Below are 23961 nucleotides of genomic sequence, written 5' to 3'. Positions count from 1 at the left end.
GGAATCGAACCCGTGCCTTCTGGGTGAAAGCCAGGTATCCTACCCACTAGACCATATGGGACTTGCTCACCCAAGTCTTAATTCTATTCATAAGCCTATACATTTAAGTCTATTCTTCAAAACCGGTGCAAAAGCTCTCGCTCCGATACCTGGAATCGAACCCGGGCCTTCTGGGTGAAAGCCAGGTATCCTACCCACTAGACCATATCGGACTTGCTGAACCAAGTCTTAATTCTATTCATAAACCTATATACTTAAGTCTATTCTTCAAAACCGGTGCAAAAGCACTCGCTCCGATACCGGGAATCGAACCCGGGCCTTCTGGGTGAAAGCCAGATATCCTAGCCACTAGACCATATCGGACTTGCTGAACAAAGTCTTAATTCCATTCATAAACCTATATCCTTAAGTCTATTCTTCAAAACCGGTGCAAAAGCACTCGCTCCGATACCGGGAATCGAACCCGGGCCTTCTGGGTGAAAGCCACATAACCTAGCCACTAGACCATATCGGACTTGCTTAACGAAGTCTTAATTCTATTCATAAACCTATATCCTTTAGTCTATTCTTCAAAACCGGTACAAAAGCACTCGCTCCGACACCGGGCCTCCTGGGTGAAAGCCCGATATCCTAGCCACTAGACCATATCGGACTGGTTTGAGCAACCCTAGATATTATTCCTATAAATGTGTCTTTAAATTTATTCTTTAAAAGCCGTACAAAGCACTGTCTCCGGTACCGGGAATCGAACCCGTGCCTTCTGGGTGAAAGCCAGGTATCCTACCCACTAGACCATATCGGACTTGCTCAACCAAGTCTTAATTCTATTCTTAAACCTATACACTTAAGTCTATTCTTCAAAACCGGTGCAAAAGCACTCGCTCCGATACCTGGAATCGAACCCGGGCCTTCTGGGTGAAAGCCACATATCCTAGCCACTAGACCATATCGGACCTGCTGAGCAAAGTCTTAATTCCATTCATAAACCTATATCCTTAAGTCTATTCTTCAAAACCGGTGCAAATGCACTCGCTCCGATACCGGGAATCGAACCCGGGCCTTCTGGGTGAAAGCCAGATATCCTAGACACTAGACCATATCGGACTTGCTTAACCAAGTCTTAATTCTATTCATAAACCTATATCCTTAAGTCTATTCTTCAAAACCGGTGCAAAGCACTCGCTCCGATACCGGCAATCGAACCCGGGCCTTCTGGGTGAAAGCCAGATATCCTAGCCACTAGACCATATCGGACTTGCTTAACGAAGTCTTAATTCTATTCATAAACCTATATCCTTTAGTCTATTCTTCAAAACCGGTACAAAAGCACTCGCTCCGACACCGGGCCTCCTGGGTGAAAGCCAGATATCCTAGCCACTAGACCATATCGGAGTGGTTTGAGCAACCCTAGATATTATTCCTATAAATGTGTCTTTAAATTTATTCTTTAAAAGCCGTACAAAGCACAGTCTCCGGTACCGGGAATCGAACCCGTGCCTTCTGGGTGAAAGCCAGGTATCCTACCCACTAGACCATATGGGACTTGCTCACCCAAGTCTTAATTCTATTCATAAACCTATACATTTAAGTCTATTCTTCAAAACCGGTGCAAAAGCTCTCGCTCCGATACCTGGAATCGAACCCGGGCCTTCTGGGTGAAAGCCAGGTATCCTACCCACTAGACCATATCGGACTTGCTGAACCAAGTCTTAATTCTATTCATAAACCTATATACTTAAGTCTATTCTTCAAAACCGGTGCAAAAGCACTCGCTCCGATACCGGGAATCGAACCCGGGCCTTCTGGGTGAAAGCCAGATATCCTAGCCACTAGACCATATCGGACTTGCTGAACAAAGTCTTAATTCCATTCATAAACCTATATCCTTAAGTCTATTCTTCAAAACCGGTGCAAAAGCACTCGCTCCGATACCGGGAATCGAACCCGGGCCTTCTGGGTGAAAGCCACATAACCTAGCCACTAGACCATATCGGACTTGCTTAACGAAGTCTTAATTCTATTCATAAACCTATATCCTTTAGTCTATTCTTCAAAACCGGTACAAAAGCACTCGCTCCGACACCGGGCCTCCTGGGTGAAAGCCCGATATCCTAGCCACTAGACCATATCGGACTGGTTTGAGCAACCCTAGATATTATTCCTATAAATGTGTCTTTAAATTTATTCTTTAAAAGCCGTACAAAGCACTGTCTCCGGTACCGGGAATCGAACCCGTGCCTTCTGGGTGAAAGCCAGGTATCCTACCCACTAGACCATATCGGACTTGCTCAACCAAGTCTTAATTCTATTCTTAAACCTATACACTTAAGTCTATTCTTCAAAACCGGTGCAAAAGCACTCGCTCCGATACCTGGAATCGAACCCGGGCCTTCTGGGTGAAAGCCACATATCCTAGCCACTAGACCATATCGGACCTGCTGAGCAAAGTCTTAATTCCATTCATAAACCTATATCCTTAAGTCTATTCTTCAAAACCGGTGCAAATGCACTCGCTCCGATACCGGGAATCGAACCCGGGCCTTCTGGGTGAAAGCCAGATATCCTAGACACTAGACCATATCGGACTTGCTTAACCAAGTCTTAATTCTATTCATAAACCTATATCCTTAAGTCTATTCTTCAAAACCGGTGCAAAGCACTCGCTCCGATACCGGCAATCGAACCCGGGCCTTCTGGGTGAAAGCCAGATATCCTAGCCACTAGACCATATCGGACTTGCTTAACGAAGTCTTAATTCTATTCATAAACCTATATCCTTTAGTCTATTCTTCAAAACCGGTACAAAAGCACTCGCTCCGACACCGGGCCTCCTGGGTGAAAGCCAGATATCCTAGCCACTAGACCATATCGGAGTGGTTTGAGCAACCCTAGATATTATTCCTATAAATGTGTCTTTAAATTTATTCTTTAAAAGCCGTACAAAGCACAGTCTCCGGTACCGGGAATCGAACCCGTGCCTTCTGGGTGAAAGCCAGGTATCCTACCCACTAGACCATATGGGACTTGCTCACCCAAGTCTTAATTCTATTCATAAACCTATACATTTAAGTCTATTCTTCAAAACCGGTGCAAAAGCTCTCGCTCCGATACCTGGAATCGAACCCGGGCCTTCTGGGTGAAAGCCAGGTATCCTACCCACTAGACCATATCGGACTTGCTGAACCAAGTCTTAATTCTATTCATAAACCTATATACTTAAGTCTATTCTTCAAAACCGGTGCAAAAGCACTCGCTCCGATACCGGGAATCGAACCCGGGCCTTCTGGGTGAAAGCCAGATATCCTAGCCACTAGACCATATCGGACTTGCTGAACAAAGTCTTAATTCCATTCATAAACCTATATCCTTAAGTCTATTCTTCAAAACCGGTGCAAAAGCACTCGCTCCGATACCGGGAATCGAACCCGGGCCTTCTGGGTGAAAGCCACATAACCTAGCCACTAGACCATATCGGACTTGCTTAACGAAGTCTTAATTCTATTCATAAACCTATATCCTTTAGTCTATTCTTCAAAACCGGTACAAAAGCACTCGCTCCGACACCGGGCCTCCTGGGTGAAAGCCCGATATCCTAGCCACTAGACCATATCGGACTGGTTTGAGCAACCCTAGATATTATTCCTATAAATGTGTCTTTAAATTTATTCTTTAAAAGCCGTACAAAGCACTGTCTCCGGTACCGGGAATCGAACCCGTGCCTTCTGGGTGAAAGCCAGGTATCCTACCCACTAGACCATATCGGACTTGCTCAACCAAGTCTTAATTCTATTCTTAAACCTACACACTTAAGTCTATTCTTCAAAACCGGTGCAAAAGCACTCGCTCCGATACCTGGAATCGAACCCGGGCCTTCTGGTTGAAAGCCAGGTATCCTACCCACTAGACCATATCGGACTTGCTCAACCAAGTGTTAATTCTATTCATAAACCTATATACTTAAGTCTATTCTTCAAAACCGGTGCAAAAGCACTCGCTCCGAAACCGGGAATCGAACCCGGGCCTTCTGGGTTAAAGCCAGGTATCCTACCCACTAGACCATATCGGACTTGCTGAACAAAGTCTTAATTCCATTCATAAACCTATATCCTTAAGTCTATTCCTCAAAACCGGTGCAAAAGCACTCGCTCCGATACCGGGAATCGAACCCGGGCCTTCTGGGTGAAAGCCACATATCCTAGCCACTAGACCATATCGGACTTGCTGACCAAAGTCTTAATTCCATTCATAAACCTATATCCTTAAGTCTATTCTTCAAAACCGGTGCAAAAGCACTCGCTCCGATATCGGGAATCGAACCCGGGCCTTCTGGGTGAAAGCCACATATCCTAGCCACTAGACCATATCGGACTTGCTGAACAAAGTCTTAATTCCATTCATAAACCTATATCCTTAAGTCTATTCTTCAAAACCGGTGCAAATGCACTCGCTCCGATACCGGGAATCGAACCCGGGCCTTCTGGGTGAAAGCCAGATATCCTAGACACTAGACCATATCGGACTTGCTTAACGAAGTCTTAATATTATTCATAAACCTATATCCTTTAGTCTATTCTTCAAAACCGGTACAAAAGCACTCGCTCCGACACCGGGCCTCCTGGGTGAAAGCCAGATATCCTAGCCACTAGACCATATCGGACTTGCTGACCAAAGTCTTAATTCCATTCATAAACCTATATCCTTAAGTCTATTCTTCAAAACCGGTGCAAAAGCACTCGCTCCGATACCGGGAATCGAACCCGGGCCTTCTGGGTGAAAGCCAGATATCCTAGACACTAGACCATATCGGACTTGCTTAACCAAGTCTTAATTCTATTCATAAACCTATATCCTTAAGTCTATTCTTCAAAACCGGTGCAAAAGCACTCGCTCCGATACCGGGAATCAACCGTGCCTTCTGGGTGAAAGCCACATATCCTAGCCACTAGACCATATCGGACTTGCTGAACAAAGTCTTAATTCCATTTATAAACCTATATCCTTAAGTCTATTCTTCAAAACCGGTGCAAATGCACTCGCTCCGATACCGGGAATCGAACCCGGGCCTTCTGGGTGAGAACCAGATATCCTAGACACTAGACCATATCGGACTTGCTTAACCAAGTCTTAATTCTATTCATAAACCTATATTCTTAAGTCTATTCTTCAAAACCGGTGCAAAAGCACTCGCTCCGATACCGGGAATCAACCGTGCCTTCTGGGTGAAAGCCACATATCCTAGCCACTAGACCATATCGGACTTGCTGAACAAAGTCTTAATTCCATTCATAAACCTATATCCTTAAGTCTATTCTTCAAAACCGGTGCAAATGCACTCGCTCCGATACCGGGAATCGAACCCGTGCCTTCTGGGTGAAAGCCAGATATCCTAGACACTAGACCATATCGGACTTGCTTAACCAAGTCTTAATTCTATTCATAAACCTATATCCTTAAGTCTATTCTTCAAAACCGGTACAAAAGCACTCGCTCCGACACCGGGCCTCCTGGGTGAAAGCCAGATATCCTAGCCACTAGACCATATCGGACTGGTTTGAGCAACCCTAGATATTATTCCTATAAATGTGTCTTTAAATTTATTCTTTAAAAGCCGTACAAAGCACAGTCTCCGGTACCGGGAATCGAACCCGTGCCTTCTGGGTGAAAGCCAGATATCCTAGCCACTAGACCATATCGGACTTGCTTAACGAAGTCTTAATTCTATTCATAAACCTATATCCTTTAGTCTATTCTTAAAAACCGGTACAAAAGCACTCGCTCCGACACCGGGCCTCCTGGGTGAAAGCCCGATATCCTAGCCACTAGACCATATCGGACTGGTTTGAGCAACCCTAGATATTATTCCTATAAATGTGTCTTTAAATTTATTCTTTAAAAGCCGTACAAAGCACTGTCTCCGGTACCGGGAATCGAACCCGTGCCTTCTGGGTGAAAGCCAGGTATCCTACCCACTAGACCATATCGGACTTGCTCAACCAAGTCTTAATTCTATTCTTAAACCTATACACTTAAGTCTATTCTTCAAAACCGGTGCAAAAGCACTCGCTCCGATACCTGGAATCGAACCCGGGCCTTCTGGTTGAAAGCCAGGTATCCTACCCACTACACCATATCGGACTTGCTCAACCAAGTGTTAATTCTATTCATAAACCTATATACTTAAGTCTATTCTTCAAAACCGGTGCAAAAGCACTCGCTCCGAAACCGGGAATCGAACCCGGGCCTTCTGGGTTAAAGCCAGGTATCCTACCCACTAGACCATATCGGACTTGCTGAACAAAGTCTTAATTCCATTCATAAACCTATATGCTTAAGTCTATTCCTCAAAACCGGTGCAAAAGCACTCGCTCCGATACCGGGAATCGAACCCGGGCCTTCTGGGTGAAAGCCACATATCCTAGCCACTAGACCATATCGGACTTGCTGACCAAAGTCTTAATTCCATTCATAAACCTATATCCTTAAGTCTATTCTTCAAAACCGGTGCAAAAGCACTCGCTCCGATACCGGGAATCGAACCCGGGGCTTCTGGGTGAAAGCCAGATATCCTAGCCACTAGACCATATCGGACTTGCTTAACGAAGTCTTAATTCTATTCATAAACCTATATCCTTTAGTCTATTCTTCAAAACCGGTACAAAAGCACTCGCTCCGACACCGGGCCTCCTGGGTGAAAGCCAGATATCCTAGCCACTAGACCATATCGGAGTGGTTTGAGCAACCCTAGATATTATTCCTATAAATGTGTCTTTAAATTTATTCTTTAAAAGCCGTACAAAGCACAGTCTCCGGTACCGGGAATCGAACCCGTGCCTTCTGGGTGAAAGCCAGGTATCCTACCCACTAGACCATATCGGACTTGCTCACCCAAGTCTTAATTCTATTCATAAACCTATACATTTAAGTCTATTCTTCAAAACCGGTGCAAAAGCACTCGCTCCGATACCTGGAATCGAACCCGGGCCTTCTGGGTGAAAGCCAGGTATCCTACCCACTAGACCATATCGGACTTGCTGAACCAAGTCTTAATTCTATTCAAAAACCTATATACTTAAATCTATTCTTCAAAACCGGTGCAAAAGCACTCGCTCCGATACCGGGAATCGAACCCGGGCCTTCTGGGTGAAAGCCAGATATCCTAGCCACTAGACCATATCGGACTTGCTTAACGAAGTCTTAATTCTATTCATAAACCTATATCCTTTAGTCTATTCTTCAAAACCGGTACAAAAGCACTCGCTCCGACACCGGGCCTCCTGGGTGAAAGCCAGATATCCTAGCCACTAGACCATATCGGAGTGGTTTGAGCAACCCTAGATATTATTCCTATAAATGTGTCTTTAAATTTATTCTTTAAAAGCCGTACAAAGCACAGTCTCCGGTACCGGGAATCGAACCCGTGCCTTCTGGGTGAAAGCCAGGTATCCTACCCACTAGACCATATCGGACTTGCTGAACCAAGTCTTAATTCTATTCAAAAACCTATATACTTAAATCTATTCTTCAAAACCGGTGCAAAAGCACTCGCTCCGATACCGGGAATCGAACCCGGGCCTTCTGGGTGAAAGCCAGATATCCTAGCCACTAGACCATATCGGACTTGCTTAACGAAGTCTTAATTCTATTCATAAACCTATATCCTTTAGTCTATTCTTCAAAACCGGTACAAAAGCACTCGCTCCGACACCGGGCCTCCTGGGTGAAAGCCAGATATCCTAGCCACTAGACCATATCGGAGTGGTTTGAGCAACCCTAGATATTATTCCTATAAATGTGTCTTTAAATTTATTCTTTAAAAGCCGTACAAAGCACAGTCTCCGGCACCGGGAATCGAACCCGTGCCTTCTGGGTGAAAGCCAGGTATCCTACCCACTAGACCATATCGGACTTGCTCACCCAAGTCTTAATTCTATTCATAAACCTATATCCTTAAGTCTATTCTTCAAAACCGGTGCAAAAGCACTCGCTCCGATACCGGGAATCGAACCCGGGCCTTCTGGGTGAAAGCCACATATCCTAGCCACTAGACCATATCGGACTTGCTGAACAAAGTCTTAATTCCATTCATAAACCTATATCCTTAAGTCTATTCTTCAAAACCGGTGCAAATGCACTCGCTCCGATACCGGGAATCGAACCCGGGCCTTCTGGGTGAAAGCCAGATATCCTAGACACTAGACCATATCGGACTTGCTTAACGAAGTCTTAATTCTATTCATAAACCTATATCCTTTAGTCTATTCTTCAAAACCGGTACAAAAGCACTCGCTCCGACACCGGGCCTCCTGGGTGAAAGCCAGATATCCTAGCCACTAGACCATATCGGACTTGCTGACCAAAGTCTCAATTCCATTCATAAACCTATATCCTTAAGTCTATTCTTCAAAACCGGTGCAAAAGCACTCGCTCCGATACCGGGAATCGAACCCGGGCCTTCTGGGTGAAAGCCAGATATCCTAGACACTAGGCCATATCGGACTTGCTTAACCAAGTCTTAATTCTATTCATAAACCTATATTCTTAAGTCTATTCTTCAAAACCGGTGCAAAAGCACTCGCTCCGATACCGGGAATCAACCGTGCCTTCTGGGTGAAAGCCACATATCCTAGCCACTAGACCATATCGGACTTGCTGAACAAAGTCTTAATTCCATTCATAAACCTATATCCTTAAGTCTATTCTTCAAAACCGGTGCAAATGCACTCGCTCCGATACCGGGAATCGAACCCGTGCCTTCTGGGTGAAAGCCAGATATCCTAGACACTAGACCATATCGGACTTGCTTAACCAAGTCTTAATTCTATTCATAAACCTATATCCTTAAGTCTATTCTTCAAAACCGGTGCAAAGCACTCGCTCCGATACCGGGAATCGAACCCGGGCCTTCTGGGTGAAAGCCAGATATCCTAGCCACTAGACCATATCGGACTTGCTTAACGAAGTCTTAATTCTATTCATAAACCTATATCCTTTAGTCTATTCTTCAAAACCGGTACAAAAGCACTCGCTCCGACACCGGGCCTCCTGGGTGAAAGCCAGATATCCTAGCCACTAGACCATATCGGACTGGTTTGAGCAACCCTAGATATTATTCCTATAAATGTGTCTTTAAATTTATTCTTTAAAAGCCGTACAAAGCACAGTCTCCGGTACCGGGAATCGAACCCGTGCCTTCTGGGTGAAAGCCAGATATCCTAGCCACTAGACCATATCGGACTTGCTTAACCAAGTCTTAATTCTATTCATAAACCTATATTCTTAAGTCTATTCTTCAAAACCGGTGCAAAAGCACTCGCTCCGATACCGGGAATCAACCGTGCCTTCTGGGTGAAAGCCACATATCCTAGCCACTAGACCATATCGGACTTGCTGAACAAAGTCTTAATTCCATTCATAAACCTATATCCTTAAGTCTATTCTTCAAAACCGGTGCAAATGCACTCGCTCCGATACCGGGAATCGAACCCGTGCCTTCTGGGTGAAAGCCAGATATCCTAGACACTAGACCATATCGGACTTGCTTAACCAAGTCTTAATTCTATTCATAAACCTATATCCTTAAGTCTATTCTTCAAAACCGGTGCAAAGCACTCGCTCCGATACCGGGAATCGAACCCGGGCCTTCTGGGTGAAAGCCAGATATCCTAGCCACTAGACCATATCGGACTTGCTTAACGAAGTCTTAATTCTATTCATAAACCTATATCCTTTAGTCTATTCTTCAAAACCGGTACAAAAGCACTCGCTCCGACACCGGGCCTCCTGGGTGAAAGCCCGATATCCTAGCCACTAGACCATATCGGACTGGTTTGAGCAACCATAGATATTATTCCTATAAATGTGTCTTTAAATTTATTCTTTAAAAGTCGTACAAAGCACAGTCTCCGATACCGGGAATCGAACCCGTGCCTTCTGGGTGAAAGCCAGGTATCCTACCCACTAGACCATATCGGACTTGCTCAACCAAGTCTTAATTCTATTCAAAAACCTATATCCTTAAGTCTATTCTTCAAAACCGGTGCAAAAGCACTCGCTCCGATACCGGGAATCGAACCCGGGCCTTCTGGGTGAAAGCCAGATATCCTAGACACTAGGCCCAACTGTGACGTTTCTCCCTTCAACTGATGTAGCTCTACACAGGCCCATTTTATTTCAAACTTATTCAATGAAAACTTCTAACGTTCAATTATTATTTAATGCAAAGAGAGATACAAAAATGTTACATTTTAAACGTCATCTGGTTCATCATCCGAATCAGTCTGATAATCAATGTTTACGGTTTTATCGTCATAGTCATGAGGTTCATTTTCTGGTTTTTCTTCTAGAGAGTTAGGAACTAGGTCACCATTCAGTAAATAGGCCTTTCCGAAATAAACCAAAGGAATCCTGGGTAAAAGGTCCGACAGCAATTAGTTCGAGTTAGTTCCGTTCTAGCAGCAGCCAGTCACACCAAATCTACTCTCACAGTCGCCTTGCGTGGCGTAAGCATGGTTTTCACTTGACAAAAAACGACTTTGCAGCTGGACGTCAAACGTCAGATTTGTTTTTTACGTTGTCGCCCAGCGTTATAGCGTTTTCACTTAGCGTGTTACCGCAAATAATGAAACCAAGGCTTAACAGATAAACTGAGCATTACACCAATTGCAGCCCATCTATTTTCTTTCTTTTCTGTAATCTTTGTGTCTAATATCATAAAGATATGGATGGTTACTAACCTTTTCAATAAAAATTTCAGCATTGAACTTCGGCATTCTCTGGGATTTGTACTAGTAACCGACTCGATTATGAACGAAATAAAAACTTCGGATTGCGGACGTCTTTTTCCGAACACGCGTGGCTGAAAATGACGTCAAGACTCAAGCTTATTGATGATTGATTTGCGCAGAACGTTAACGTTGAACGCGACCGAAAAAATAGAAAGCTAACATCGCCACACTCAACGTAATTTCTGTCCAGCGTAACCATGTTTTTATTCGGTGGTCCCTTGACGTCGGGCGAAAAGTCGTGATTTACGGCAAGTGAAAATCATGCTGTACCTTTATTGGCCTCTTTCTTAGATTTAAGGTCGTAATAGTATTTTTGTACTTTCGTTTGCTTCAAAAACTCTCCTTACCCCCCCCCCCCCCCGAATTGAAATAGCTTTATTTAGTAACAACAATACTTTAAGATATTCAGTAGAATAATGCCCTTCTCTGATAATGGGTATCAAGTCTTTTTTAGCTACGACATCTTCGAGGCTGTCGATGGTGTCCCATAACGTAGGAGAGTCCGATTGCATTTCGCTCAGAAAAGCCAGTGATACGAAGAAAACGGAGATCAGCCATAAGGCGTAAATGAATCTGCTCAGATTTCTTTCCATTCGCAGAGAACTTTCTGAATAATGAATGAAATTATTAGTTAGCCAACGAGAAACTTTTGTAAACTACGTTAACTTAATTCAACAATATCAACGGGGGAAAATCAACTTGCAGAAAAATGTTAGGAAAAAGTTTCCATAGCATGCTCGAAATTATATATCTAAAGTTGTTGGAACGCTTTCTTTTTCTAGCTTGATATGTTAACTTTCTACGTCTTTCATCATGTACCAAATGTATATAATTTTCAATTGCCAAAAGAACTGAGACCATCAGATACAGAAACGCTAGAAAAATGCACACCTAATGTAAAACATAAGGCAAAACTGCAATTAGTGTTGAATAAAAGTCGTAAGGGAAAGCCGCGCAGTTGCACATCGTCATGTGACAACTGAACGGAGTATACACGAAACAGTTAATTAAAACTTAAATAATCAATGGTTTTCATTTCATTCGTGTCTCGTTCAAGATGTAACTAACCAAATCTGAATATAAACTTACACCCGAATCGATTGAAAAAATTTGCCATTTAACGTAGCATCAATTGGTTTTGGATTAGTGCTTAGAAGGGTTATTTTTTCTACGTAGAAAAAGCTTGTAAATCTCGTGTCACGTAGCTTCTCCTCAGTAACAGCGGTACCGTAAACAACCATATCGTAACCCTGCAAATTAAAACCATTCATAACGTCTTAAGAGGAAATAGACTAATGATGGATATGTATTAATACTTCTACGGATACGTTAGTATTTATACATATCCATGGTCTAATCTCTTCCATCCTGTATCGCTTTTGGGGTAAGAGACCCAAAAGTTCAAAGGGCTCTGAAATGACCCTGCTCTATGATCTTTAACATCATCTGAGTTTTCTAACAAATCTACCTCTTTTCCTAGTTGATTTAACCATTCCCCCCACGATTCACCCGTTTCGGCTTCGTAATGCAATGTTACACTATCGGAAAACAAAAATGAGAAACACGATATTATGAAAAGTTTTCGTTTAAAATTTTTGTTTTGTAAATTATTATTTCAACTGTCTGTAGTAGTAGTAAAACAAGGGCAGGCATAAATCATCGGGTTTGGAACATGGAAAATTCTCGAACAATAATTAAAATCATACTACATAGACACTTTTTGATATTTACCTTGTGTTACAGAGTTTAAATAAATGAATAATTCTCTCAACCCACAGTCTATACTCCGGTGCACAATCATACATATTCTGCAAGTGATTTGAAATGTTATCTCGGAATTCATGATTAAATGGTTTTGCTTTTAATCATTGTTTATTATTACCATATTAATCGCTATATTTGCTAATTTTGTATAATTATCAAGAGCCTTCATGATAAGTAAAAATCCAAATTTTACAGTGATCTAGATTCTAGAATTTGAAATAATACAGTAAAACATTCCGTTTCTACCAACTAAATTGGACTTATTCACCTATTATTATTCATAAAAGTGGACAAGGCTTGACACGGGATTAGGCTTTTTGATATTACGTACAGACCACGTTTCTGACCAATACGATAACTCTTCCAGAATGATGTGGACCTACGAAGTATGCGTGGCTTATTCTGAATTGCTGGCTTCTTTCAGCGCAAAGCGACATAACTTAAAGGGATACTCCGGACTAGAATTATTCCTTCTTTAATCGAAAAAGCTCCTAAAATAACGATAAAATCAATTGAAACCATGTTTCTATCTACAATATTAAAGATGATACGAGCAATTAAGTTTCCATAATGGCTTGTAATGAACACTACGCGTGAGGTTTATCCGCGAAGCACTGAGGACTACCCCCGTTTGAACAAAGCAGTCAGGTGTTACTTGTCGACAATTAGTGGTACTCCGTAGTGCTTTGCGTCGAACTGTGACAAAAAAGCAAACTTTGAACAAGTTCTGAAATCACTAATTAAATCATTTCAATCTTGGCCGTTTTTTGTGATACATTTTGAATCAAAATTTCCTTTGTTTACGCCGAAATATCGTTTCCATAGTCACGTAAAATCAACTTAATCCTAAATGTTCATGTAACAATTTGTGTTCTAAACTTTTGCAGCTGGTCAAATGCAACATAGTTTTCCTTTAATCTAATTAATGTTTATGACGTCAGTATAAATTTCAACCCAAAGAGGTTCAACGTCATTATTGACATTTAAACACAAACGGAGTCAGAGTCAATATATGAGAAAATGAACAGTACTTATAAAGGTAAAGATAACATTATAGAAAATTGATATTAGGCTATCAATGATTTAACAGTTAACACTGTGGATTAATTCGCTAAAATTGTACATAATTTGTGAAGTATATACTTGAAAAAAAAAACTGCATAACGCTATAAAACTTTAAATATTTAGTCCAGATAGCTAAGCTACGTTTTCAAACAAATATGTTTATAGTGTGTTTTTCTATTAAGAAAAATTATTGCAAAAATTTCATTTTAATGCACAAACCGGAATTGATGACATAATTCCATGTGGGAGACGCAGATCAAAATTCATGCCACGTTAATAATTAAAGTATTTAATTTAGCTTTAAACGTACCTACCAACCGTCGTCTCACTTAGGAATCAGCCTGTTCCGACTTGCACTTAAAAATATCGACGCGACAATATCACGTGACAATGAGAACAACGGCAAAACCGTGTTTGTTTCTTATTTACAGAAGCTCGATCGTGTCCGGAATTGTTCGTTTGGTCATTAAGTCGGTATTGACAATATAAGTATATAATTTATTCTATAAGTCACCGAAAAGTGAAAATTACAGATTCTATATGGGACTCTCAAATCCTTAGAACAAATGATATACAGAGATATATTGGATATCCGCCTGTGTGTAGGCATTAAGGGTGTTGATATCGGGTTCAAATATCGATACTTTAAAAAATATCGAAATAGCAAATCGATACTTGTAGCATGTCGATAAAAATTGCGTTGTTCTGATCTTTAACGTCAGATGGTAAAATAATTTGGGAAAATACAATTTTTCTTTTCAAGTTTTTACACTATAGTTACTATAATAACCGGATGAAATGACACCCGCTGATATCGATAGAAATTTCCAAGTTTTGGTTGAAAGTACTCTATCGAAGATGAACGTCAAGTAAATAGCCAGAATTATTAACTGGTTATTTATTCTTGTTAATTGTTCATTTTCATTGACTATTTTAAAACGGAAGGGAATTAAGGGTTGCGTCTGCATTATGGATAATCATCGAGGGGCTACTCACTAAATCTTGTTGGAGATTTTAGGGCGCTCTTTACATTTTATCAGTGTTAGCAGACGAACTTTAGCGACAATGTGTGCTAGGATGGTACCAGAGGCTGAAACCATTTGCCCGTATACTTAATAACGTCAATGAATTCTTGCTAGTAGACGCTGTAACTTGGGAATGCTAATAATTATACGCTCAGGCTAATATTTCGGCATTACCACAGTATGTAATGAAATTGTAATTTATAATTATATTCCATTACCTAGTAATATACTATGTGGATGGAGAAGCTTACTGCATCGATCAATTTTGAATTTCGGTTCGATAAAGTTGAAGTTTAAAATGTTAACGTTAACGTCGTTATTAAAAACTGTATTTACCAAGTAAATTAGCGCTTTTAATTTGACCATAAATTAAATTAGGGTTTTCTCGATAATTTATAGTTAGTTTTATCGTTGCTGTTTATTATTTCATACTACTCTAGATGGCAGATCTTTAGTATCAACGGCGTCATACTCACGCAATTGTAATCGATGGAAGTTTTACAGACAATGTCACAGAGTTGGTTCATTCGATGGGAGTCGAGCGATTTGAGGGCGACTTTCATAGGCACAATTAATTTTAAATAGCCACTAGAAAATGTAGAAACAGGCCAAAATAAAATTAACGCTCATGTAAACGTTAACACCTCGGAACAAAATCGGACAGCGTTTCCCCCATGAACTCATTTACTAAAAGGCGAGACACGTGGCTTGCTTCTGCATTTATTGGAATGCTAAAAACAATTAGAGTAGTGTTATTCGAATATTTTTGAATGGACAATACTGAAAAGGTTTTTTTTATCATTTTCATGTTTAATAGAGCATCTATAGACCAAGTTCCCACTATAGGAAAAACAAGACGGCCCAAGGGCTCGTAATAGTAGCCACATCGTACGAGTGAATAGCCCCTCTATACCCTACCCTAATGAGTGGATAACCCCTCTGTAACTTACCCTAATGAGTGAAAAGCGCTATCTTTTACCATGCTTAAATGATTTACCATGCATAAAATCAGAGTAAATGGCCCCTCGATGCCCTACTCTAAACAGTGATAAAATTATAACCGTATAAATTTAATTATGCTGTAATTCCAATATTCCGGCGAATCGAAGAACAGATAGTTTTAGTGATAATCCCCTCGATGAGTTTACAACATAGACTTATGCCGATGCACATTTATCGCAACTTATAAATTTCTAACAAAGACTTATGCCCAGAAACTTTTGAAAGAGAAAGTTCAATTATTGTGATTACCCATTTTAGTGATTATACCCTCGAATTACCTTTAGCAATGCTAAAATGATCAAACGCATAACGCTCATTTACAACATAGTAGCTTTATCTAAACCCAGATTTGAATTAACCGCCAAAAAGTTCCAGTCAAACATAACATAGATGGCGATAGCTACCGAACGAGAACGAAACACATGAGGAGCGCGGTAGGAAACGGGGAAAATCGTTATCTATTTAACGATAAAAACTCGAGTATTCTATTGAGTCTCTATGGTTCAGTGGTAGCGAGACTTACTGCTGCGCCAGCGACCCGGGTTCAATTCCCGGGTGCGACGAGAAAAAATTTTAATTGAAATAAAATCTCAAACAGAGCTCAGCTACCCCTATTGGTTGGTTTAGGTACTATCGAGTTCCTTTTAAGCTAAAATATAACGATAACGATAGCGAAAACTCCGGCCACTACTGTTACTACTACTACTACGGCTCGGGTCAAACTAAGAGCCTCATCGTATACTACGATGTGGCTAAAAAACACGTCAAGGTACAATTTAGTGTGGGGGGGGGGGAATGAATGGGTAACTCTGACTCATCATATTTACACTTATTGGCACCTGGAATACCAACAGCTAATTGGAATCATCGTGTAGCTTTTTTCTCAACGTATTTAATTTCATTTTGAGGGAAGAGTCAGACTATTCATAATGTCTGCGAATAATCTATTTCGTTGCGCCATGCGCGCACCTAGGAACTCGCATTCATCTTTAGCAAATTATGTAGCTTATCAAATTAACCCATGACTTGGCTTTGAATTTGGTGCAAACACATGTGAGGAAGCTTGAGATAGTATTTTATTCGTCAATAACATAAAAAAACTACATAGATAATACATGGAACACCGATGAAAAAATTGCAATATTACCGGAATTTATTTATATAAATGAAGCAGGCATAAATAACAGCTTATCTATACTTCATTCCGACTCATTCAAACCTTCGTGGGACCATCTACCACGTTTTTGGCATGTTCTCAGACTGGAGAAGGTAGATTTATTCCGACTCTCAAATTTCTCGGTTAACTTGTGCCGAGACTGTCTAAATGCAGGTTGTGGGTCGGCAACCAATATGTTTCAAAAATAAAGCTTGGTTTCTTCGGTGCCACAATAGTACGTAGTTTAGTACGTGGAAAGGTATTTTTCTTTAGTTTTGTAGAGTGGAATGAAAAGCGAAAAGCTATACGCATAAAGAAACTTTGTAATTATAGTTAGGGAAATATAGAGGTGTAAGTTCTATTACATCCTTAATTAGTTTAAATATATACAGACTTTGAGAAAACAAACCCGCTATAGCAGACATTAATATTATGTCGCTATTGGGAATTTGTTTAATTGATTTATGGTACGATAAACAATTTAAAGACCATGGCTTATTTCAACGTTTAGAAAGCTGTTCGAAGCAAATCTCGGTAATAACAACGGCTACTGATGCTGACATCAGAATGAAAAACAAGTAGAAAGGAACGGTGACGCTACTGAGACCCAAGTCCGAAGAGCTTTTCACCGGTTTTTTCCAAGTGATATATTCCATAGGGTGATGGTAGACGAACTCCAGATATTTGAAAACTTGCGTTTCGAACATTGGTCCTATACTGCAATAAAGAGTGGTCAGTCCTTTTCAATTTACTATAAAATTCATACTGACCTCAATTGTCCAAGCTCGTGCACTATTGGACTGCTTCTCATCCAAGATGAATTGTAAGCAATGTGTAAGAATTCGAAACCCATTTCTTCCTGCGAAAAGTAAAGTCCTCCTTGGTTCGCAAAGAGCTCTTTAGCCTCAGCTTCAGCGGCCAAGACTTCTCCCAAGAACCAAGTCAGGTATTTGTCTGATATGATCAGAGCTTCTTTCCCAGAAATTATCGGAATGTATCCGTCAACCACTACAAAATCCACAATACTTTTGAAAATGTTTTCCATATCGAGTGCGTCTAGCCATTCCTGAACAACTGGATCCTTGGCAGCCTAAATACAAACCAATGACGTCAAGTGAACAGAGGACATAATATTTAAAAGAATACTCACCAAAACTTGCAGATATTCGAATGTTCCACTGCCTTCCATCATAACAGGTGGAATTCCCGATTTGATCAAGTCCGAGAGAGTGTCGATGCAATCGTAACTCTCAGTCGTGAACTCGGTGCGCAAGAAACAACCCAAGAAAAACAGAATGAAAGTCACTCCGATGAGCCACGACGAGGCTAGCAGACGACAAGTAAAATGTGGCAGAACGGTTGAAATCGCTATAGAAAATATTTTCCAATTATAAAATTCATAGAGCTGAAATTTTTCTGGGAGCTCAGCCCACCAGTCTCCTCTCAAAGGTGGTACATCCCCAACCGCGATCAGAATTATTTTTACGCCAAAACCAGGGCCACCAATAAAAAAAACTTTCTTACGTTCAGCACACAAGAGCGACGCGTTATCCCAGACATTTCCCAGCGTTTCTTGGACTAATTTCTTAACAATTTTCGTTTTAGACAAATGTTTATATTTGTTCATTACTACCGAATGAATGACGAGTAAAACCGCAAGAAGGACCACGGTTACCGCCATTAAAGTCACCACCTTATGAAATCAAAAACGTATTTATGATTGGGTACTGGATTGTAACTGAGTGAAACTTACTGGCGTCTCCATATTTAAGAAAGAGGGCGAAGTTGACACGACCCTTTTCGGGGCGGCGGACACGATAATAGTTCTGGACGCTCCAAAGGGCGAAGACGGACTGAAATATTCCTTTCGGCCGTTGAAAAATGATAAAGGCATGGGAATCATGACACAATGAACTTTCTAAATTGGGGTCAAATTTATGTCATAACACTATTTTGTATTTTTTATTAGCCTAAAATTCACTTACGTTTGCTACATTAGGTTCATTAAATATTTTAATAGTTTCTAAAAAGTCCAATTTATGACTTTCGAATATTGTTCTAGAAGCAGCAATTAAATTAAGTTACAATTACGTTCGAAGAGAAATGTGTGAATGATCATAAATTAAAATTTCATTCCTGACAGAGGTCAGCAATAAAATTGAGTTACAGAAATGTGTATTTGTAAATTAGAATTTCATTCCTGACATATATAATCGAGGCAAATCATTTCTACTTGGCTCACTTCAAAAACATTTATTACTGAATTTATTGGCTAAACAAGTTGGGAAAACCAAAATTTTACCTCTCCGATTCAAGATGGGGAGTACCTACAAACTTTATTATGTAGAATTGGATCGCTCTTTATTGATAAACAATTGCAGAAGTTAAAATTAATGAATTATTCAAAGCTTAGAGAATTTACAGTAAAGCAGACGAAATTTTCATCCAATAAGGGTATGTCATGTGCCCAAGGCTATCATCCAATGGGGAGAAGAAAAAAAACAGGAAATGAGAGTAAAAGGTTTGGCGAGATAGTCCCTTATATTGGTAAAGGCTCAATTGTGTACTCCTCACCTGTATAAAGCTAGATTCACAGCTGGGTTGGCATGTAAACACTATCTTTTCGTTTCACCTCAACAATATTCTTAGTTTGTCATCATTATACCGTAGCTTATTTGTGGCTAGCCGCACTGAAAGTGCACGCGCACAAAAATTTATGGAAACTCCGAAGCTATAACTCTATTATAATCAGAACTTTAACTAATCAAGTAACCACTATGAACACCTTAATCTGTTTATTTAAATGTGTATTTGACTTTGAGAGACTTGACTAATAATGACGTTTGAAACGAAGCATACGCCTGTTGTTTCACCGAACTCAAATCGGTAGTATATAAAGTTTTCGAATCGCAGCTATAGATAAGAACAGCGCAATTGCGTGAACCTTTGGTGGAAGCCCCGCCATTGTGATGCTAGACGTTTCTCGTAACTCTAGCCGATCGCCGCGCACATCTTAACCTTAATGATGATGGAATAGAAGCCAGTATGTACAGACTGGTGTCCATTTGTGATGAACAAAGATCAGATGATGGTGGTAATTAGAAGCCAGTAAGATCAGACTGGTGTCCATGTGGGATGGACAAAAACCAGAAAATGGCTGTGTTTAGAAGCCAGTAAGTACAGGCTGGTGTCCAAGTGCGATGGAAATCAACCAGAAATGGTTGTGTTTAGAAGCCAGTAAGTACAGACTGGTGTCCAAGTGGGATGGACAAAGACCAGAAGATGGTGGTGTTTAGAAGCCAGTAACTGCAAACTTGTGTCCAAGAATATGGCCGAGTTTAGAAGGCAGTCAGGACAGACAAAACTCATAAGATGGTGCTGTTAGCCAGTGTAAGTGCAATAACATTTTCCAGATTTCCGGGAACTGTGATTGCGGTCCGGAATTTGAGAGTGCGTTTGCACCAATTTGCAAACTGCGAACGTGGTCCCCTGGGGTGTAACATCAGACAGACACGTCGAAATTAGAGCCTCTCCGTGACATACGTCACTCGGAGAGGTAAAGAGTGAGAAACTTAAAAGTGCCATCCAACTTCACAAAGACTTCACAATAATAATTAACATCGTATTTTCAAATTCCTCAGTTTTTGTTTTTTAAATCGAGTTTGTTTGAGTGCAATAATTGAAATTACTTCAAAATACAACAAAGATTACTTTATGTTATAGGATCGTTTTAAGTTATCTGCCGTACTTCTGTACGCCGACACCGCGTTCGCCATCCCCCAGGTTTCCTGGTAAGAATTTGAAGTATATTTACCATCTTTTTCAATAAAAAGATTTCGGTCTGCGAGCTCACCGTAATTGTCGCATAGTTTATGGGAGTTTCATTAGCGTACCTGTGATAATTGAGGCATTTTTAAAACCAATGAGTAAAATTTCACATTTATTAATTCAGATCTTACCTGTATTTAAAATAACGATCATTGCCAAGAAATTCAATTTCATTTTCTGCCATTTCTCAATTTTCAACTGATAAAACAAATCTCGTGTCCAATCTGTTATGACAAAACTAGAACACGCTTATTTTTATTTTTGAAAGTTTATGAAGAATTTAACAAAATCATCATTTCATTTTTATTTTATTTTTTTTTGTCTTTCTATCACAAAAAAATAAATAATGATTATGTGAAATCAGGATTTCACAGGCAAAACATGGAGCTTTTAGACCATTTTCCAAGAGAACGAAACGAGAATTCGGTGGTAAATTACCATCCCAAACCCTTCTATGTTTGTTCTCCTCCTCATCTAACTTCAGATGGGCATCGTGCCCTGGGGATGAAGGCAATAACTATTTGGTACTAAAGTACTAAACACTTAGCAATCAACTCACAAACCTTGATTGTCTTGACGTGGGACAAAAATCCACAAGCTCGTCTTACCAAATAGTTAAGCGAGTTTTATGAGATTCGGTTTAGTAACCTTGCTCCAAATGTTCAGATGTTGGGAAAAATCATGTTAGTATCACCCCAGCTTTGAGGTACACTTCTCTCGGATATAAGTATTATATACTTCTTCTTTTATATAGCATTAGGACGTGTCGCAAGAAACGTACCAACAGCGAAAACTTCCGATAACAGCGTGCTTTTTGGTTTATGCTATTGAATCTGAACTATGGATTACAAACTAATGAAAATATTTAACGACATTCAAAGTCGGTCGAATTCGCGAATATTTTGAGTTCGTTTGGTTCGAGATCCTTCTTTGAAAATGGTAGGCAAACGCGAAATCGCCCTTAAATGTGCAAAGTTCAACGCAAAAGCTGACCGCAATTTCCAGAAATAATTTTAATGACTTTCGTAGCTCGTGTAGAGTAGTGTAACGCCATTTCCTTGTATTATGCACGCCAACAGTAAATATACAAGGAGTAAGGAACTCTGCCAAAAATCTTTAAACGTAACGGCGTTTCTCTTGCACGTAAAAACACAGACAGCTGCATGAAAATTAGACTTTAAAGGTGGAATTCATAAACGTCGGACGCAACACAATGTAGTACAGGCGAAGGCAGGGCTTCGTACGCAAAAAGCAGACGTTTGCGCACGACACTCTGCCTTCGCCTGTGCTTAATTGCTTAACGTCCGACGTTTATGAATTCCACCATAAACATACCATTTTCAAAAGTTGGGTGTAAAATATAATATGGTGTATGCCCGTATCGTTTTCATAAGACGAAACATCCGCTAGATGGATCCAAAGACGTTAGATCATGTGGCTTCGAACAAAAGAGCTTTGTTTAACTGATACTTTGAAGCTTCATCTAGCGTCTTGTAATCCAAGCAGACGATACTCCGCCCTCATTTGAAAAGGGTGTATTTTATATATGTCGTCTTGGGAAATAGATCTACTAGAGACGAAATTGTTTGCCGTGTTTCTTATGACTAATTTATTTACTTCCCTTCAACTGCTTCGAAACTTTAACTATCAAAACTTACACAACTTTAAAAATATTCTTAATATATATATCAAGTTTTGCTTTCTGTTACTGGGGGAAGGAAGCGGGATTATTGCTTTCCTCTCCCTCCTTGACCTGGTTAACTTAAAAGGTCCACATTAATTTCACTTTCGGAACGCAATTACTTACTAAAGGTCAGATATTATTAGAAGTGAGATTTCAGCATTATTACAAGTTGGGAAAACCAAAATATTACCTCTCCGTGTCAAGAAGATTATATAAACTTAAGTATCCAATGAAAACGTTATTATGTTTCTGAGTTGGGGTTTCCCATTTTTGTTGTTGTTTTGAAAAATATATCGCAATGATAGATATAGGAGGCAATGAATGAAATATATCACAATGCACGGGCCTTGATAGATATAGGAGGCAATGAATGAAATATATCACAATGCACGGGCCTTGATAGATATAGGAGGCAATGAAGGAAATATATCGCATGCACGGGCCTTGGTAGATATAGGAGGCAATGATAATCTCTCTCTTTGCACGAGTGGTTTATCTTTAATATTTAAATAAATATAATTATTTTTAATTATTTTAATCTTCAATAATTAACATTAATAATAGTTAAATCGTTTAAAATAAAGATATACCTATTATCTTCTCAAACTTTGCTAATATTGACGTTTAAAGTGAAGGGTACCCCTCTTGCCCGCTTTTTTCAAATTTGGGGTATATATACGATTCGTTTCCATTATAATAGTAAGGAAAAAGCGCAATTGCGAAACCTCTGGTGGTCGATCCCACCTTATGGAGGCTAGACGTTTCTCGTAACCCTAGCTGATCGCCGCGTATATCCTAAAACCAAACGATGATAATGGAGTAGAAGCCAATGATACAGATTGGTGTCTATATGGAATAGACGGAAGACCAGTGGATGGTGGTGTTAGAAGCCAGTGTAAGTGCAGACTGGTGTCAATGTGGGATTGAGAAAGAACAGAAAATGGCGGTGATTAGAAGCCAGTGTAAGTGCACACTGGTGTCAATGTGGGATTGACAAAGAACAGTAAATGGTGGTGATTAGAAGCCAGTGTAAGTGCAGACTGGTGTCAATGTGGGATTGACAAAGAACAGAAAATGGTGGTAATTAGAAGCCAGTAAGAACAGACTGGTGTCCGTGTGGGATGGACAAAGACCAGAAGATGGTGGTGTGAGAACTCAAGTAGAGGAGCCATTTCCGTGACTGTGAAAGCAGTTCGGAAATGGCGAACACGTTTGCTCCGATACGCAAACTGCGATCGCGGTCACGTGGTTGTAACAACGGGCAGACAGACAGACACACACACAGACACGGCCGTTACAGAACCTCTCCTGGACTACGTCACACGGAGAGGTAAAAAGTAAATCCATATCTATCTAGGCCTGGTTATAATTATATTTTATCCAAGTCACGCAATAAAGTACGCATATATTTATCGAAATAAGATAATTTCATCTTAACCATGTTTTATATTAAAGAGTATAATACGCATTTTACAATATTACCCGTGATTTAATATATACAACTTAGTAGTAGGGGAATAGAGAGGTTAGATTGTGTGTTAGTGGTACGTCACACCTTGAATCTACATAACTCTGAATATACAGTTGCGTTACGCTGTCTAACCTCTCGGTAAGGTTTGGGCGTGGCTTAGCGAAAGAAGACATCAATCACGT

The 23961-nt window shown here is 40.3% G+C and overlaps 19 non-coding genes across 19 annotated transcripts; all 19 read right to left on the bottom strand.

The window, feature by feature from the left end:
- Positions 1-291: 291 nt before the first annotated feature.
- On the bottom strand, positions 292-363 carry TRNAE-UUC (transfer RNA glutamic acid (anticodon UUC)). Its single transcript has one exon. It is a non-coding gene; the product is annotated as a tRNA-Glu (tRNA).
- A 669-nt stretch (positions 364-1032) lies between these two features.
- Positions 1033-1104, bottom strand: TRNAE-UUC (transfer RNA glutamic acid (anticodon UUC)). The gene has a single exon. It is a non-coding gene; the product is annotated as a tRNA-Glu (tRNA).
- Positions 1105-1182: 78 nt separating this feature from the next.
- TRNAE-UUC (transfer RNA glutamic acid (anticodon UUC)) lies at positions 1183-1254 on the bottom strand. Its single transcript has one exon. It is a non-coding gene; the product is annotated as a tRNA-Glu (tRNA).
- A 518-nt stretch (positions 1255-1772) lies between these two features.
- Positions 1773-1844, bottom strand: TRNAE-UUC (transfer RNA glutamic acid (anticodon UUC)). The gene has a single exon. It is a non-coding gene; the product is annotated as a tRNA-Glu (tRNA).
- Positions 1845-2513: 669 nt separating this feature from the next.
- TRNAE-UUC (transfer RNA glutamic acid (anticodon UUC)) lies at positions 2514-2585 on the bottom strand. Its single transcript has one exon. It is a non-coding gene; the product is annotated as a tRNA-Glu (tRNA).
- Positions 2586-2663: 78 nt separating this feature from the next.
- On the bottom strand, positions 2664-2735 carry TRNAE-UUC (transfer RNA glutamic acid (anticodon UUC)). The gene has a single exon. It is a non-coding gene; the product is annotated as a tRNA-Glu (tRNA).
- A 518-nt stretch (positions 2736-3253) lies between these two features.
- Positions 3254-3325, bottom strand: TRNAE-UUC (transfer RNA glutamic acid (anticodon UUC)). The gene has a single exon. It is a non-coding gene; the product is annotated as a tRNA-Glu (tRNA).
- Positions 3326-4145: 820 nt separating this feature from the next.
- Positions 4146-4217, bottom strand: TRNAE-UUC (transfer RNA glutamic acid (anticodon UUC)). The gene has a single exon. It is a non-coding gene; the product is annotated as a tRNA-Glu (tRNA).
- A 230-nt stretch (positions 4218-4447) lies between these two features.
- TRNAE-UUC (transfer RNA glutamic acid (anticodon UUC)) lies at positions 4448-4519 on the bottom strand. Its single transcript has one exon. It is a non-coding gene; the product is annotated as a tRNA-Glu (tRNA).
- Positions 4520-4736: 217 nt separating this feature from the next.
- TRNAE-UUC (transfer RNA glutamic acid (anticodon UUC)) lies at positions 4737-4808 on the bottom strand. The gene has a single exon. It is a non-coding gene; the product is annotated as a tRNA-Glu (tRNA).
- Positions 4809-5036: 228 nt separating this feature from the next.
- TRNAE-CUC (transfer RNA glutamic acid (anticodon CUC)) lies at positions 5037-5108 on the bottom strand. The gene has a single exon. It is a non-coding gene; the product is annotated as a tRNA-Glu (tRNA).
- Positions 5109-6365: 1257 nt separating this feature from the next.
- TRNAE-UUC (transfer RNA glutamic acid (anticodon UUC)) lies at positions 6366-6437 on the bottom strand. The gene has a single exon. It is a non-coding gene; the product is annotated as a tRNA-Glu (tRNA).
- A 79-nt stretch (positions 6438-6516) lies between these two features.
- Positions 6517-6588, bottom strand: TRNAE-UUC (transfer RNA glutamic acid (anticodon UUC)). Its single transcript has one exon. It is a non-coding gene; the product is annotated as a tRNA-Glu (tRNA).
- Positions 6589-7106: 518 nt separating this feature from the next.
- On the bottom strand, positions 7107-7178 carry TRNAE-UUC (transfer RNA glutamic acid (anticodon UUC)). Its single transcript has one exon. It is a non-coding gene; the product is annotated as a tRNA-Glu (tRNA).
- A 367-nt stretch (positions 7179-7545) lies between these two features.
- On the bottom strand, positions 7546-7617 carry TRNAE-UUC (transfer RNA glutamic acid (anticodon UUC)). Its single transcript has one exon. It is a non-coding gene; the product is annotated as a tRNA-Glu (tRNA).
- Positions 7618-7984: 367 nt separating this feature from the next.
- Positions 7985-8056, bottom strand: TRNAE-UUC (transfer RNA glutamic acid (anticodon UUC)). Its single transcript has one exon. It is a non-coding gene; the product is annotated as a tRNA-Glu (tRNA).
- A 79-nt stretch (positions 8057-8135) lies between these two features.
- On the bottom strand, positions 8136-8207 carry TRNAE-UUC (transfer RNA glutamic acid (anticodon UUC)). Its single transcript has one exon. It is a non-coding gene; the product is annotated as a tRNA-Glu (tRNA).
- A 667-nt stretch (positions 8208-8874) lies between these two features.
- TRNAE-UUC (transfer RNA glutamic acid (anticodon UUC)) lies at positions 8875-8946 on the bottom strand. Its single transcript has one exon. It is a non-coding gene; the product is annotated as a tRNA-Glu (tRNA).
- A 666-nt stretch (positions 8947-9612) lies between these two features.
- Positions 9613-9684, bottom strand: TRNAE-UUC (transfer RNA glutamic acid (anticodon UUC)). Its single transcript has one exon. It is a non-coding gene; the product is annotated as a tRNA-Glu (tRNA).
- Between the last annotated feature and the right edge of the window lie 14277 nt (positions 9685-23961).

The sequence above is a fragment of the Phalangium opilio genome, unplaced genomic scaffold (genome assembly GCF_054372755.1).
Source record: "Phalangium opilio isolate 3A_F unplaced genomic scaffold, DU_Popi_V2 ptg000078l_1, whole genome shotgun sequence".
Taxonomy (NCBI): domain Eukaryota; kingdom Metazoa; phylum Arthropoda; class Arachnida; order Opiliones; family Phalangiidae; genus Phalangium; species Phalangium opilio.
The sequence above is the reverse complement of the archived record's forward strand: the minus strand, read 5'-3'. Positions and strand labels throughout refer to the sequence as shown.